This window comes from Talpa occidentalis, unplaced genomic scaffold, assembly GCF_014898055.3.
Source record: "Talpa occidentalis isolate TD23 unplaced genomic scaffold, MPIMG_talOcc4v2.1 talOcc4.10, whole genome shotgun sequence".
In the NCBI taxonomy this organism is placed as follows: domain Eukaryota; kingdom Metazoa; phylum Chordata; class Mammalia; order Eulipotyphla; family Talpidae; genus Talpa; species Talpa occidentalis.
The window spans coordinates 17,281,153-17,297,718 of NW_023600993.1; the positions used below are offsets into that span (position 1 = coordinate 17,281,153).

At 37.8% G+C, this 16,566-nt stretch overlaps 1 long non-coding RNA gene across 2 annotated transcripts in view; it reads right to left on the bottom strand.

Annotated features, from left to right (window-relative positions):
- The window catches only part of LOC119257240 (uncharacterized), a 110,800-nt gene that overhangs the window by 77,197 nt on the left and 17,037 nt on the right, over positions 1-16,566 (bottom strand). The window contains exons 3-4 of one of the 2 annotated variants that reach the window (XR_005127983.2): positions 15,741-15,814; positions 6,000-6,192 (exon numbers count right to left, since the gene is read on the bottom strand). This is a non-coding gene — a long non-coding RNA (uncharacterized LOC119257240). Of the gene's footprint in view, positions 1-5,999; positions 6,193-15,740; positions 15,815-16,566 lie in introns of those variants that run through there. The other variant, XR_005127981.2, reaches the window with a different exon arrangement.

The following is a 16,566-nucleotide window of genomic DNA, read 5'->3' on the forward strand; positions in this document are numbered from 1 at the left end:
CAGACCTCTCCTGACTTGCCCGCTGCTCCCCTCAGCAGTGTTTTCAGCCTGCCTGTTCTGCTCCCCACTCTCTCTGATGAATACTCTCACCCACTGCATCTCTGGCCTGCGCCCTAGCTCTTGTATGCATAAATAAATAAATCTTTAAAAAAAAATAAAGTTTATAGGCCACTTTCTGAAGTAGTTTCAATACTTACAAATTACAGTACAACCAACAGACTGGGTATATTTAATAAAATGTGATTACTGAATTTTGTGCCATTGATTATTTGGGTGTCTCTTACTAAAAGACAGCAAGGAAGATCTGCCTAGTGATAAGAAAAATAATTGTGTTGTTTAATCTGCAACCTTTATTGGCTTGAAACAGATGTTTTAGTTATTTATATTACTCTTATAATTATATAATTTTTATATCAATATGATGTGTTAAGATCTAACAGTGGTGGTGTCCAATTTCACATTTTTAGTGCTTAACTTCACTTAGATATTAAGGTTGAGATTCTGAAGGAAAATAATACAGAATTAAATATTTCATGTCCTGTAAAAACATAATGTCCTTAGTTCATGTCCTTAGTTCACAGAAAGGCTGACTTAAGAACATTTTTATTTCTGTATTTGCTTTGTAAAGACTAGTGTAAAGAGTATATAACCTACTGCCTCCTCAATATTCAGAGGTGAGCATTTGCAAGACAGCTACATCTTTTCTCAGTGAACTGAGGTTATTAGAAAAGATGGGTACCAGAGGTTGGTTTCTATAGGATGATCTCAGACCTTATTTTCCTGCATTGTTTTGTTTTAAAGGAAACAAGTTTGTTATAGATCTGAGATTCTGCTACTTTAAAAGGCTCCTGTTAACAAACCATAGCAACAAAGTATAAATCACTTATTCATGAATTATCTGCTACTTATACTTGAATGAAATGAGCTAATTGTTTGCTTATTGACTTAATAGGCTAAATCTAAATAGCCATTAGTGGTCATTAGTCAATGAAACAGTATCTGTTTTAGAAAAAAAAAATTTTAATTCTACTCTGCATTTAACATGTAGTGGTTTTATGTAAATACACCTTTGATTAAGGTATGACTTTAAAAGTTAACATTTGATTTCTTATAATTATTCCTACAAAGGGAAAACTCATAATTCATCAATTTTCTGCGGTAGGCACCAGATCATGTCCTTGCTGTTGCAATTTACTTGGCTCTATTAGCATGTAATGATTTCAACACTGGAAGAGAGATGAAAGGGAGAGTTGAAAGTATGAAGAGAAGAAAGAATATGCAAGGAGGGAGGGGACGGATAAAGGTGGAGGAAATAGAGGAAACATCAGAGGAAGGAGAACTAGAATGTCAATGGGAAAAAGAATAAACAGGTGTGGAAAATGGGGGAGTATGGAATGAGAAGAGACACTGAAGGAAAAGTTGGAGATTAGAAGTTTTCTCTTTCAGCTACACAGTTACTGAAAAGACCTTGGAATTGGACTACTTTATTTGCATTCTGAAACTAGGAGTACTAAATTCTTATTCAAAGAGGGCAATTTCCTTTATGTCATGTTGCTTCTGTTTGCTTAATATAAATTTATTTTAGATAAGTTAAAACTTAGCTTCCATGAAAATAAGTAGTCCTTAATACTTAATACAACATTTAAGTAGCAGTTTTAGAGATGGATGTTAACTATGATGGAGACCGGGCTGAGCAGAGGCTATGCAACATGCTTGGAATTTGTAAGAATTGCCAACTGTTAATAAAGCAGTATTCTTCCAGTTGTCACTGTGTACCATTCTTTGAAACATTCCCTGAGGAATATTTTTAAACAAGCTTAGATAGAACTTGTCATGGTTTCATAAAACTGCTATTGAACTGTTCTGAGCTTTGAATCAGCCATGTATCCTTTGTGCGAAAAAGGAAAACAATCTGTCATAAAAGTGCATGAAAGTTGACAAGACTTTCTCTATTAGCTATATCCTGGGAATACATATTTATGAAGGTTTTAAACACTCACTTGGTAAATACAAACTACATTCTCAGATTGTTTAAAACATGAACCACTGACCTTAACAATCACTACAACTTACTTTGCAGACAAACCTGTGGTTTTCTAACTGTCAAGCTGCCTATAAGGTTCTACATTACAGAAAGAAACCATGTTTATATTTCCTTTCAGCATTTTAATTTATGACTAAGTATAGACATTATTCAAAATAACTGTCTCAACTTGTCTTAATGTTTATATAATTTCCTTTCAGTATTTTAATTTAAGATTAGATGCAAACATTAGTCAAAATAACTGTCTCAACTTGTCCTTAATGTTTATAAATTTCCCAAACCTTATCAATTGTTCTTCGATATTTTATCATTACAAAATGAAATCAATGAGGTTATTTAAAGGCAGTAATAGAGCAAAAAGTCAAGAGATCATTTTTCCTCACATCTAAAAATTAATTTTCTCTTTCAAATCTTACAACTAATCTATATATTTCTTTAAGTGAAAATTGCCCTGGGTTCAAAGACACTGAAGGGTTGAATAGCAATGTTACCACAAAGTGATATATTCATAGATCACATTCATATATATATATATATGAATGTGTTTAGGACACATAAATGAAAACAAGTGATGTCTATATTTGGGTTTACAGAAGCCCCTAAAATAAATGGCATTCTTGTTTTCAATTTATGATGGGGCTGATTTCAGGACTCCCAGGAAGAGCACACACAAGCTTCTAATAACATGCTCTGCTACATTTTACCCTTAACAAGAGGCAATACAATTCCCAAAGTTGTTTTCAAATGTGTCCATCATAAGTGTTGCTACTATCCTTGCACATTTATTTATATAATTCATAATTACATCCTCTAATACGCTTTCTCTGACCTCCAAATAACATTCCTCCTTTTAAACAGAAGTCATCTGAGGCAACATGATATAAAGGTAACTTTACCACCAATTAATTCAAGGTTCATTATTATTCATGAGCTTCTAAATTCCTGCACTTAAGACACCAAAATATTATTTCCTCCCACCTTTGCTTATTATATGTATCTCAAATGAGAGCTAAGTACCAAGATTAGCCTAAAAATTAAGACCAGAAACAAATGCCCTAGATATAGAAGCACAGCTAAGGAATTAAAGAGTTGTTGAGCTGATGAATTTAAACATAATATATACAATATTGTAAAGGAAATTGAATTCCAAAGATGAGAGAAGACCTTACAAATCTTGCATAAGCAAATAGGGAACATGAAGCTGATGGGGAAATAAATAGAAAGAAGGCTTAAATATTCAATAAAGATATAAGAAATTAAGTGAACAAAGTCTTGGTAACACAGGTAACTGGACAGTATTCCACAGTATTCCCTTTCCCCGCAAAAGGGTCAGGGTGTTTTATGGATCCCTGTCCAGGAAATACCCTCTGACAGAGTGGTGAGCTATGAAGCTAATCTGCTGAAGCTGCTCCTTTACCACAAGTGAAGTCCATTGACTTTTTAACCACCACTTTGTTTGGTTTTTTTGTTTTGTTTTGTTTTAGTTTATTTATTTTTTACATAGAAGAACTGGGGTGTAGGCCAGAGGTGTGAGGGGTGAGAGGATTCACAGGAGCCAGAGTGGGGAGCAGAACAGGCAGATCTGAAATGCACTGCTGAGGGGAGCAGCAAGTGAGACAGGAGAGGTCTGCGGTGCCATGTGTGGGTCAGGGATCCAACTCAGGCCCAAGTAGTGACAGCACTGAAACTTAAACCCCAGGCCACCAGGGAGGCCCTTAACCACCACTTTAAACACTTTGAACACCTTTCCCTATATTTTCACTCTACAAGGACATCCACAGTGGGCAGTACTAAATTTTTGTCAACAGAAAATACCAGCCTTTACTCAAATATCTGAGAAAGTGCTTCAAATGAGGATGTATATTCCCTGGTGTTTTTCCAAATGAGTCAGGAAGCAGAATGGGAAGGAAGGATGTGTAGAAACAACACAATCTCTATGACTAAGAACAAGAAGGGAAAACCTTGCTCTCAAAGTGAAAATCCCCTTCTATTTTAAAGAACAGTCACTCACTTTAACGCATCTCTCAAATGAGTAATTACGACTAGATCATATTCTACTGGGACATCTACTTTCCAGAGAATAAGCTTTTTAATGCATTGATAATAAAGGGGGAAAATATACATAATCTTTCAACTAAGAAGAATCATCTGTTTCCAAATGCTGTCTGTTCTGTCTTCATAAGACCATAGAGCCCTCGTGATTATGGCAGGCAGCAAAGATCTCAACTTTGTTTAAGTAAATCTCAAACATGAGTCCTTTAGTTACAGGATTTTCTATGACTGATTTTCTGTAGCTATTGGCTTCACAAAGCTTCTACTTTGTCTTCACATGCTGTGTCTCAGGAGCAGAGAAGTGGACAGTATGATGGGGCTTTGAAAAGTTTGTCAACTTTCAGAGTGAAATCATAATTGTGTACTCTAAGACAGTGTGGATAGAGACATATATGAATAGCTGCTGTTTTACTGCTCACCCATTTAAAATGCAAATGATAGTACCAAAAATTACCAAAGTCTACACTCCAGATGTTCTTATTATTCACAACAGCTTTTTTTTTTTTTTGGCTACACTTATCCTCTCCTACATGTTTCTGAATTTATTCTACAACATAGCTGTCCTTATAAAAACTCCTACTTGTTTCTTAAATAATTTTGTTTTATATATTGAAAGAGTTGAAATCAAAAAATAAACTCATTTTCCCAAGCAATGATGAAAACAGATCTTCATTTCCATATCCCAAAAGTCAATTATATAGAAACAAACTAACAATAACATTGAGTGGTAGACAACCTATTTATGAAGCCCCCATTGATTGCTCTGTGGAAACAAAAGTGGCTCACTTTTCCCCAAGATCATAAGAAAGGTCTATGGTAGGATCCAAAAGAGAGGAACTAAATTGTTTTGATTAGAACCCAATTCTCTGTCATGAGATTATTTAATTCAGTCTTCTTGAAGGGGTGCGGCAGAAAACACACACACACACACATATGCAAACACACACACTCTTTCTGCATGAAGGGAAAGTGCTGTTGCTGGTCATAAATCAAAGGATGTGACTGCAAGAAGAGCAGGCAAACAAGTTCTTTTTCCTCCAGACCTCCAGTCTCCCTCTGCGACCCCCAGTTGCTACAACCTGCATTCCCTGAGTTAGCTATTTAATTTCCTTACTCCCCAATTTCCTTGTCGAGTGGAAGCTCACATCTGTCCTACTTAACACAGTTACAGGGAGAAGTCAATGAAACGATACATGAAATGTGGCACCAGAGTGAGCATTCAGCAAGGAAATTTCCCTATGATTAAATAGGGAATCGGGGAGAGAGAAGAGAGTTGGGAGTTTGCCTTATAGTTGTTTGCCTTTATGTTTTTGAAGGGGATGAGGGAGGCAGGGGAAGAGTAAGTTGTAATCATACCGAGTTTGAGTATCTTCTAGAATACCTTTATTTAATGTGAAGAGAACTGGAAATTTGAGTTTGTACTGAAATGAATGGCTAAAGGATCAAAAGCATGAGTTTGTAGCAAAGCCATTTAACTTGGTTAGTAGAACCTTCTCTGACAATGGCCCGGCTACGCAGGAGCATGAGCAAGAAGGGCCAGTGCGCAGGGACAGGTGGAGGCACATGCATGCACAGACACGAGTGCTGTGGTCCTCACAGTCCAGGGTATATCAGTCACCAGGAGGGCTTATTCAAATGCTGATTGCCACATCCCACCCAAGAATTACTGATTCAGTAGGTCTGGATGGGGAGGGGGCAGCAGGGAAGACTGAGAATTTTGCATTCCCAGAAGCTCCCAAGTGATGATGGTGCTTCCAGTTTAAGGCTCACACTTTGAGTAGTGACAGTTCAGAGAACGGAGCTGCAATCACTGGTCAGCACCCAGACTAAATAAAAGGTGGGGAGGGGGTAGGGAGGGATAATTGGAGGGATAATCATTGAATACTAACTATGTACCAGAAGTTTCACAGGCATTATTTAATGTCTTGTGTTCAACAGCCCTAGAAAGTAGGTGTTATCACTCCATTTTTCAGATAAGGAAAGTGCAACTCAGAGAGGGAACTTGCCTCGAGCCGCACGATGAGTAATACTGGAGCTCTGATTCAGATCTGTCCCGCTCCAAAGCTCACTGTTTTTCCAATGCTCTCCACTTCTCTCTGTAAGTAAAGTCAGTGAAGTAATAGGAGGCGTGTTTGATAAGAAGAACCTACAGTGTAAAAATGAAGTTGTAAGTGCTATCTCGATGGTAACAACTCCCAATTGTATCTTTCAAGGCCAGATCTATCTCCTGAAGCCCAGCGGTCAGCTGCTCATGCAGAGGCTCTGACTCCCTCCCCTGCTGTCCATAACTGCACTGCTAATAGTCCCCTCCAAAGGGCTTCCCCTCACTTTTCCCTTTCTTAGCTGATGGCAATTCCATCTTTGCTCAAAGCAATTATCTCCCATTGCTCCTTCTCACATGCTCCCCATTAAATTTGTCAGCAAATCCTGATGACTCAGTCTGCAAAATAAACTCAGCCACTTTCACCAACTCCAAGGCCACCACCCTGGTAACCACCCAAGTCCAAGCCAGGTCTCTGCTATCGCTCACCTACTCTACTTCTACTCTTCCACCTCTGTAGCCTATTTTCAGCCCTGTGGCCAGAGTAATGGTTTTACAGTCTGATTTGAACCACGTCCCCTTCTGTTGAAACCCTCAAATAATTCCTCATTTTACTCAAAGTAAAAACCCAAGTCCCACATGACACTGATCTCATGGCCTCTCCCCTCTCCTCTCCTCCTCTCACCATATCACTCCCTCCCCTTCCCTTCTCTTCTCCTCACACCAGCCAGCCACAGGGACCTCTCTGTCCTCCACAGCCTCACCAGGCACATTGGTAAGTGGGGACTTTGTTCTGGCTTTTCTCTTTCCTCAGCAACACTTCTCCCAGAGCTAACTCTCTCCCTCCTTCCAGTCTTGGTTCAAGTTTCACATTTTTGATGAGCCCATTTAAAACTGCAATGCTGTTACTCCTAGGGATTCCTAGTGATCCCCTTTATTCTGCTCTTGAAAGTGTTCAAAATTTCACAGTAACATTAAAAATAAGTATCATTTCAAATCAAGATTCTTCATGTTACATATCTACCTGTAAAGAAGGGTAAATAGGACCAGCTTCTGTCTAAAAACCCACGTCATTTTCCTTAATTTGGGTTGCTGTCCTGTTTCTGTTTCAACCAGAAGGTCATAATTAAGTACCTCCTGGACAGCAACAGAAGTGGCTCCGTCCACTCTATACAGAATTTCAAGGTCCAGGATATCAGAATTCTTTGTGCAGGCAGTAATAGAAGACCCAACTACAACTGTCTTGAACAAGTAGGTGAAGGAAATTTATTGGTTTTTGCAAATAAAGGTCCAGATTTACATTGATTTCAGGTCTGGCTTGATCCAGGCACACATAGTTTATCAAGAATCTGATTTCCTCTATCAGTAGACTCTGCTTTCCTCTAACCTGGCAGCATTTCCAGGCAGGCTTTGCCCATAGATGATCTCCAGATTTCTAGGTTTACATCTTCTTATATTAGCCACTATCAGAAACAGCCTCTCTGATATTCATGCCAAGATAAATTCTAGGCCTGTATCTCCTTGACCTGATTTGCGCCCTCTTCCCTAAACAAATCACCATGGCCAGGGGATGCAGTTCTCTGATTGTCTAGTCTTGGGTCTTGCACATGACAACTTCCGGAGCCAAATGATGGACTGAGTGCAGAAAAGGATAATTTCCCAGAAGTGAAAATGAGGTGTTTTATCAGAAAAGTGAAATTAGGTGCTGAGCAGACTGTAGAAATGTATTGGTATTTCTTCAAGTTTTATGAGAAAGCCTCTTTCTGCTTATATAACCATGGTCTTAGAAAGTAAATAATTTCGTAGGAATAAGTTATTTTCAGTGACTTCCATGGCTGAAGACAGGTTTGTCATGTGTGTGTGTGTGTGTGTGTGTGAGAGAGAGAGAGAGAGAGAGAGAGAAAGAGAGATTTTTTAAAGAATCCTAGACACTGCTGAGTCCTGTGCTACCATCTTCCTTAACAGATATATGATATTTCCCATACCCAGTGCTAGATACTAGGTAAATACAGACAGAGGCAAAAGTCTGCCATCCGGGCCACTATCTTCCTGCCTTTCTCTATCCCCAGCCTGCTATTTCCAGGTCATTGTTTCCAGTTTTCCATCTGTCCTGTCCCAGGTTCCCTGGCTGCCTATCATTCCTCCATAAACCTCATTCCTTCTACTTGGCAGCTAAAATCTTGAAAATCCTGTGACAATGCTTTGGAGGAATTGGGACCTAACGTCAGATCCTATCTCAGAAATCTAGAAACATCTCAGAAATGTAACTACTCACAAGTCTGAGCCTGTCTACCATGTGTCTGAAATCCCAGAGGAATATTCACAGCACCAGCTCTATCAGAAAAAAAATTCTGAAAATTCTCGCAGAATTGGGTAGACCATCATGATCCCCTGGAGCATGGAATCTGAGTGCTACAAGTAAAAGAAATGATCATTCACTCTGGCCCTGTGGTTTCTTAAGTAGGAAAAAAGGACATGCAGACAAGAGATGGGAGTACAGATGGCACTCCCGGCTGTTGAGAAAGCCACTTTCGTGACTCAGGAACAATAGAAGGCAAATAAGGGGAGAAATCATGTCTCCCAATCTAGTTTCCTGCCCTTTGTTATCCTACACCTTCTTTTATTCATTCCTTTCTCCATTTATTCCTTCAGCAAATATTTATGCAGTGCATAGCATGTACTAAGCACAAGGCAGGACTCAAAACAACAACAAGTCTTGCCCTTCCTCCCAGAAACTCTGTCTAATGGGAGAGACATACACATGCATGCCAGGGTGTGCACCGGAAGTGCAGTGGCAGAACTGACAGTGACAGAGGAGACTCAAGAGCATGGGAGAGGGGCTCTATTATAACTCATCTCAGGAGCAGTGGAGTGCAGGAGGGGGTGAGTTCTAAAGGAAAATTCCCTGGAGGAGATTAAAGTGAGCTGAGTCTTAATGAATGAGTTAATTAGGGAGAGGAGGTGATGGGAAAACATTTCTGACAAAGGACAGCAAAAATCAAGGCAGGCAGCATGTAGTTTGGCATATACTAGTGTGACTAGAGAGTCTAAGAGCACCAGATCACATAGAAGGTTTAAAGTCAAGTAAGAAATTTGGAACTTATCCTATAGGGGATGTCTGTGTAGAACTCAGTACATTTTAGGAAGGGTAAAAATGTACCAATTTTCACTTTTGATAGATCATTCTGGCAGCTATCTAGAGGGGAAGTTTGGAGAGAAGATGTCAGAAAAGAAAATAGATTTTTAAAAAAGTGAACAAGCAAAATGACAGCAAGGAGAGAGAAGTGTTTAAGGAATGTTTTGGAGGTAAAATTGGGATAATTGATTGGACATGGCAGAAGAAGAAAAGGTAAACACAGACTGGGAACTGTGTACCAACTGGTGACTACAAAAATAGGAGGTAAGGTAGAGCCATTTGCCACAGAAAGCAAAGTGAGAGCAGCAACTGGAGCAATCTGCAGTTTGGGGGGAGCATGAAGTCATGAATACAATGGAAAGTAAGCCTATTCAAGCCATCTTAATGAGACCTGCTTAAGAAATTAGGCAGGGAACTTCGAGTTAGAGGCAGTGAAAGAGAATACCAAAGGCAAAAGCTGAAGGAACGAGATCCAGAAGTCAGCAATATGATGGACTGTCCACACCACTCCCCACAGGAGTGAATTCTAAAGAACACGCAAACATTCCATGGCAGAGTCAGTGCTAACCAAAATGGAACAACAGTAGCATGGAAGACATAAGACAGATTCTTTGGACGCTGTAGGTGCAAAGATGTGAGACTGTTGTTTTGGTATTAGACTAAATGCCCCCTGCCTCTCTTCAGGCTTTGGAAACCACTGGATGCTTTCAGGAAGCCCAAGCTACATGGCAGTTCTTCTTTGTAATCAGGAAATCCAAACTTCTAATCACTTTTCCTGGGCAGTGGTAGTGGGATGTGTCTATGATTCAAGTGTGAATCCTCCACTCAAAGGAATCTGTGTTCTTTCTCTGAAGTCAAGGTCAGAGTGCAAAGAGGGTGTCTGAAGGGCATTTGCCCCATGAAAAAGCTGTGCCCTTGAAGAACCTGTTTTGGTGATGGTCCAGGAGGTGGTGCTAAGTCAAGGCGCCAGCTCTGGGAAAGGAGAGTTATGTCATTATTATTTCTGTGAAGCAAGCAACAAAGATTCTGATCAGGTTATGAGCTACAGGAGGTTATGCAGTGGCAGCTTCTCTTGAACTAGACTTAAATTCTGTTTCCTTGTAAGTCTCTAAGTTTTTTCTACCTACTGAGTCTTCTTTGATGTGCTCAGTTGCCATCATTCATTTTGATGTTCTCTATTGATCCTAGCACATTACTAATTTCCCGAGGTAACTCACATAATTCTGCTTACCCTAAAAAAATCACCATCCTTCCAGTCTTTCCTAAGTTAATTTTAGGCTGGAACTCCAACTTGCTTTCAGAGTCTCCCAACTCTCCTCCTTCTCTATCTGTGAGGATATTTTTGTAGTTCCCATAGAGAAATGTATCTCTTTTTTCCCAATTCAGAGAAGTGTCTGTCTGGGTTTTTTTCCCCATGGCTATATGGTATTTGAATTGCATTATATATATAGTTCTTTCATGCCCTTTTGTCACATATGTAAATGAATACAATACAAAATAATCAGTGAAAGCATAAAAAGTGAAAAACAGTAAATAACACCTTAAGAGATAGCATAAATTATTGGGTTATTTTTGCAAATTAAAAATTTAAGAAGAGCAGAGATAATGTGTAATTTTGGCAAATTTCATCACATTATCACATGCAAAATGTTGTATGAATTCTAACCTATTTTTCCCTTAACCCAATTTAGGTAACAAATGCTATTTCCATCTTGGTGTTAGCAGTGAAATGGATATGACATATATCCATCCCTGTGGAATATATATATATATATATATTTTCTATTTAGCTGCATATTTACTATATATACATATAGGTAGAATATATAGAATATGTATATATATACACAATACATAAATTCTATATTCAGCAGTATCTCTATTTAGCTTAGAGGTAATACATATATTCTCTACTTAGCTGTAGAAAAACCTGCAAATCTACCTTGTGATTCTTGAAATACCATTCCATGCTCACCAATGTCCTCCTCCATATACCTATTCTGAAATAATTATCACCAACTGTATTCAAGTAAGAGTTTGTAATGCTCAATGAAGCATTATTGGTAAAATTTCGGTTATATGCTTAAAATATTTGTCTTATTAATGTTGGTAAAATATCATTTTCTCTACATGCATCTGGTAAACTGATACTTGATTGCCACCTTTTATGTAATAACAATATCATGGATCATTTTTAAATTTGAATGTTTGTTTTTTAATATGAACTAAAAAATTGAACACAGACTCAAGTTGCCAAACCCATCCATGCATCACAAACACTATTTACTGTCTACAATTTCTCTCCAGAGCGGTAAGTTAAGCAATAGTCTTTAGTGCTATCAATTCTCCCACATTCATCAATTTTTTTAATCTAAATAATGGGAGGTTAAAAATATTTCTAAATTATTTTAATTGAAGAAAACACATGAAACAGAAGTTCTACTTTCAGAGACAGAATGTTTTATTATCTGAACTTCTAGAACTCTCCTATCCTTCATATGATTTATTTACTAGCCAAGTAAAATGAGTGCAAACCCACTGAGTTTTGAAACTCCTTTTACCACCTAAAAGGAGTCATGTAGTGTATGTTGTTGGTGCCTCTTGGGATCAGGGCGGAGCTGTTCTCCAGCTGAGACCACCTCCTTGCTTAGCTCTTTTTCATACTCTATCTTGCTTCCACACTCCCCTTCTGGAAACACTCCCGTAATAAATCATTCAAACAAGAATCCCCGTCCCAGACACTGCTTTTAATCAACCTGACTTAAAACAAGTCCTAAACAAGAAATGCCTCAAAAAGAAACATTTCTACCTGGGTTACCCATGTTAAGCCTCAGAAACTAACGTACAATATTTTACATATAACATATAAAATTTTAGTTAACATATATAGTAGTATTTAATAGCTATAATACTGACATCTATGAGATTATTTAATATCTATAGTGTTATTTAACATCTAAGATGTCAGAGAATCTTAGTGTAGCAATGACCATGTTGAGAAATCTCTTACTCTTAAAGCTTTCACTAATCTATTTAGAAGAGGGCAAGGTAGAAAGGATACACCAATTGCACATCTTTAGGTAGCAATTAGATTGTAGCAATTAGACGGCATACAAGAGAAACAACTCAATTGCTAACAGAGGATCAAAAAGATATATCTGCAAAATTTTTAAATAGTAGTGGTCTCCCAGACTGTTCTTCAGTCTGCCAGTAGCTTCTAGCTGTGTGCTAGCTGAACAGAACATTTAAAAGTAGTTACGATGTCTGGCCAAGCCAGAGAAAACAGGATGATAATTAATCACCTCAAACCTGGACTGAATTCTCGATGTTGTTTTAATGGCTCAATCCTCCTCTGAGTTATCAAGGCCATTTACAGAAGGAAGGAAATATGTGTAGCCAATTCTCCATTCAGATTTAATGGAAGAACTACTCATCCCACAAATATTTATTGAGTTCTTGCTATGTGCATAACACTTTGTAAGGTTCTGCATAGAAATCAAAGATATAAACAGACTTGTAGGACACCAGGAATATTACAAATCCAAGAGACTCTGTTTTGATTTTGGAATGTCATGCTATGGAGGGGCCAACCCATATCTTTCTGGAAACATGCCTGTCTTTCTCATTCTTCTCTTCTCAGTTCTGTTTTCTATCACCTGTGTTTTACCCTCTCTGTGCCAAATTATAGAAAAACTTGCCTCTTTTTTTTTTAAACAGTAAATTTTATTTTTATATTCCCCATACAATTGCAACCCCCCCATTCTGACCCCAATCCCTCCCCTCCCGCCCCCCACCCCCCAAAAAGTGTCTCTGTTTCATAGTTTTTTGTTGATTTTGATTTTCACTTTCTTATAGTTATTCATTTTCCTGGTCTCTTATTTAAGTTTTCTAGATTCCTGCTATGAGTGAGACCATCCGGTATTTTTCTTTTTCTTTCTGGCTTATTTCGCTGAGCATGATCCCTTCCAGCGCCATCCATGTTGCTGCAAATTGCATGTGTTTATCTTTTTTGAATGCTGAGTAATATTCCATGGTGTATATGTACCACATCTTCTTGATCCAGTCATCTATTTTTGGGCATTTGGGTTGTTTCCAAAGCTTAGCTATTGTAAATAGTGCTGCTATAAACATAGGGGTGCAGGTGCTCTTTGGAATGGATGTTTCTGTGTCCTTTGGGTAAATACCTAGGAGTGGAATTGCTGGATCCTATGGAAGCTCTATGTTTAGTAGGTCCAGAAATCTCCACACAGCTCTCCATAGTGGTTGGACCAGTTTGCACTCCCACCAACAGTGCAGAAGAGTTCCTTTTTCTCCACACCCTCGCCAACATTTGTTGTTGCTAGTTTTTTTAATATGTGCCATTCTCACTGGTGTAAGAGTAGAAGAGAAAAAACTTGGTAGAGAAAAAACTTGCCTCTTAAAGTGATGGCAGTCTGAACTCCTGTTTCTCCTTTTTTCTACTATGCTTCCTCTCCATGATACCTCACCTATCTCCCTCCTTTGTATGCTTTGCAGAGACAAGAAAATGAATAGAATCAAGTTATTTGAGCTAAAAATGACACACTTGATTGTCTAGCCAGGGATGTATAGATTCAGTAAAAATTCCCATATGTATGAAAGCTAACTACTTCTTTTAACATTCTTGAACTTGGCAACAGTCAAAGATGGATCTCGTTCACTGGAAGGATGAATATACCTAAGTAATGACCCCTTATAGTTACCTTGTGTTAGGAGTTTACAAAATTCTCTCATATACATTACTATTTAGTCTTCATGACTAAATTTAGTTGTGCATCAGAGATTAACCTTAACCTGCTACATTCAGAGTTAAGTGGCTTGTACAAATCATCTTGTAATAACTGAAAATTCAAGGCTTGAACCAAGTCCTTCAGCTATGCCAGCACTACCTCTCTTAGCTGTGAAAGCCCTAGATTCCTTCAGGTGTGTCTTCCCACCATTCCCATCCCACTTCTTATCTTCAACCACTGAATAAATCATCTTTCAGAAAAGCTAGTTTTGTATTATTAATACAACACACTCCACCTTTGTACCTCTCAGCTTTTTAGAAGATTAGATAATATATGGACCATCACTGTAGGGACAGTAATTACATTAATAACCTTCCTTTCTCTCTCTACTTAGCAGGTAATGATGCTACAAGATATAATATTTTTACTGACCAAAATGGTCTGTAGGAACTACCAGAATTAAGGTAAGAGGTAAGAGGAAAGCACATCGTGCTAGGAATCATACACTTAAAAACAAACAACAACAACAACAACCACAACAACAAAAAACACTCCAGTATACTACAGGATGTGGAAGAGAACTGCATGATAAAAACATGTTGACTTCTTTCTTCAAGTAGGTGCTTTTATTTGGTATTTGTTCTTGACCTATTTGTTTGTTTTCTCATATAAATAATAAGAGGATGGAGATTAATGTACTCAACCTAGACTGGTCATCAGAATCACTTGGGCATCGTATCTTAGAACAGTAACTTAAAGTATTTATTCATACATAATTTTGACATCACATCAATAGTCTTATGTATTATTCATTGACGACCACTGCCTAGATCTATTGCTATTGATGGCCATTGCCTACAGCCATTGACTCATAAGGAGTTACAAATGGGTATATTCTAATTCTAATATTTCCTCTAACATTGTTCAAAAAAAATGAAAAAATTCAAAAGCACACATATAAGCTATGATATGTGAAATAAAAACCAAACAGAAACAATTAGTCCATAATTTTTTTTTGTAAAGTTACTACTTCATCAAAGCCAGGGTTTGGGAAATGATTTCTGTAAAGATGACCAATATTGTAGGCTTGATGGGTCACAAAGCCCCTGCTAAACTCTTCCCAGGTTACATGAATGCAGCCTTAGGCAATATGTAAACGAGTAGTTTTGGTTTATTGTATTCTCATAAAATTTTATTTTTTAAAACAAGAGGCAGACTGCACTTAACCTGAGTGTCCTAATTTGGTGAACTCTGATAAAATTCAAGGTCTCTGAAATTTTGGACACAATTTTTTATTTTTCACTTTTTCTGGTCTGCAATTTCAATCAGCTGTAACAATTGAAACACTAGTATAATGACTTCTCAGATTTATCACCTCACTTCAGCAGGTATTAACTTGTGCTAACCTTGTTTCATTGAATTCCTTATCCACTCTGAATTATTTTACAGCAAATCCTTTTATTTTATTCCTAAATATTTGTATTTATTTCATCCATGAATATTTTGGTAAATATGTCTAAAAACATATCCACAATACAATGACCACACTTAACATAATTAATAATATATACATTTTTCAATTTGAATGATAGAATCTAGAGACTAATAAGATTAATGTTCAATTGAAAGATATGTTTCTTAACTTCCTTTTACTCTATGGGTTCCCCCTACATCCCCCTTTTTCGCTGTATTTAAAAAGAAACTGGATAATTGACTTACAGAGCTTTTCACAATCAGGGTTTTATGAAATCCCAGTGGTGTCATTTAGAATGTTCTTCTTTCCTTTATATCTCCTGTGAATTGGAAGTGAGACAGAAATTTAATCATATTCTAGTGTAAGTCTTTGGTGAGAACATTTATATGTGGTATTGTGTACTTCCACCAGGAGGCCCATTTTGTGTTGTTTGTAGTTATTTATGATCATTGCCTGAATCCACTGATACATTAGAAATTACAGAATGGCGTATTCCAACATTCTTACTTTACTACTAACTGAAATATATCTATAAAGGGAAATTGTCTCTAAATAGTTAATTTTCCTGATAGCATTGGTAAGTGAAAAATAGGCAAAAATCTATGATTTTCCTATTAATTTGGAAGATTTTAAAATAATGATTTGTTTCTCTAATATCCTCCAAAGGTGATCAATGAATTTCTTTTTTTATATATAAATCTTTTTTTTTTTTTAGAGATTTATTCCTATACAAGAGCTGGGGTACAGGCCAGAGGTGCTGGACGGTGAGAGGATTCACCAGAAACAGAGTGGGGAGCAGAACAGGCAGATCGGCCGAAATACACTGCTGAGGGGAGCAGTGGGCATGACAGGAGAGGTTTGCCACACCATGTAGGATTCTCCCCAGCTGGCCAGGAATCAAACCCGCACTGCAGAGGCTGCAGGACAGCTTCACAGTGCTATGCCCAACTCATTGCGCCACCAGCGAGGCCCTGAATTTCTTTTTAAAGTATAGATACCAGGACCCAACCACAGACCTATTGAACCAGAATATCCAGGGGTTCATCATGCTTATAACTCTTGCTGAATGAT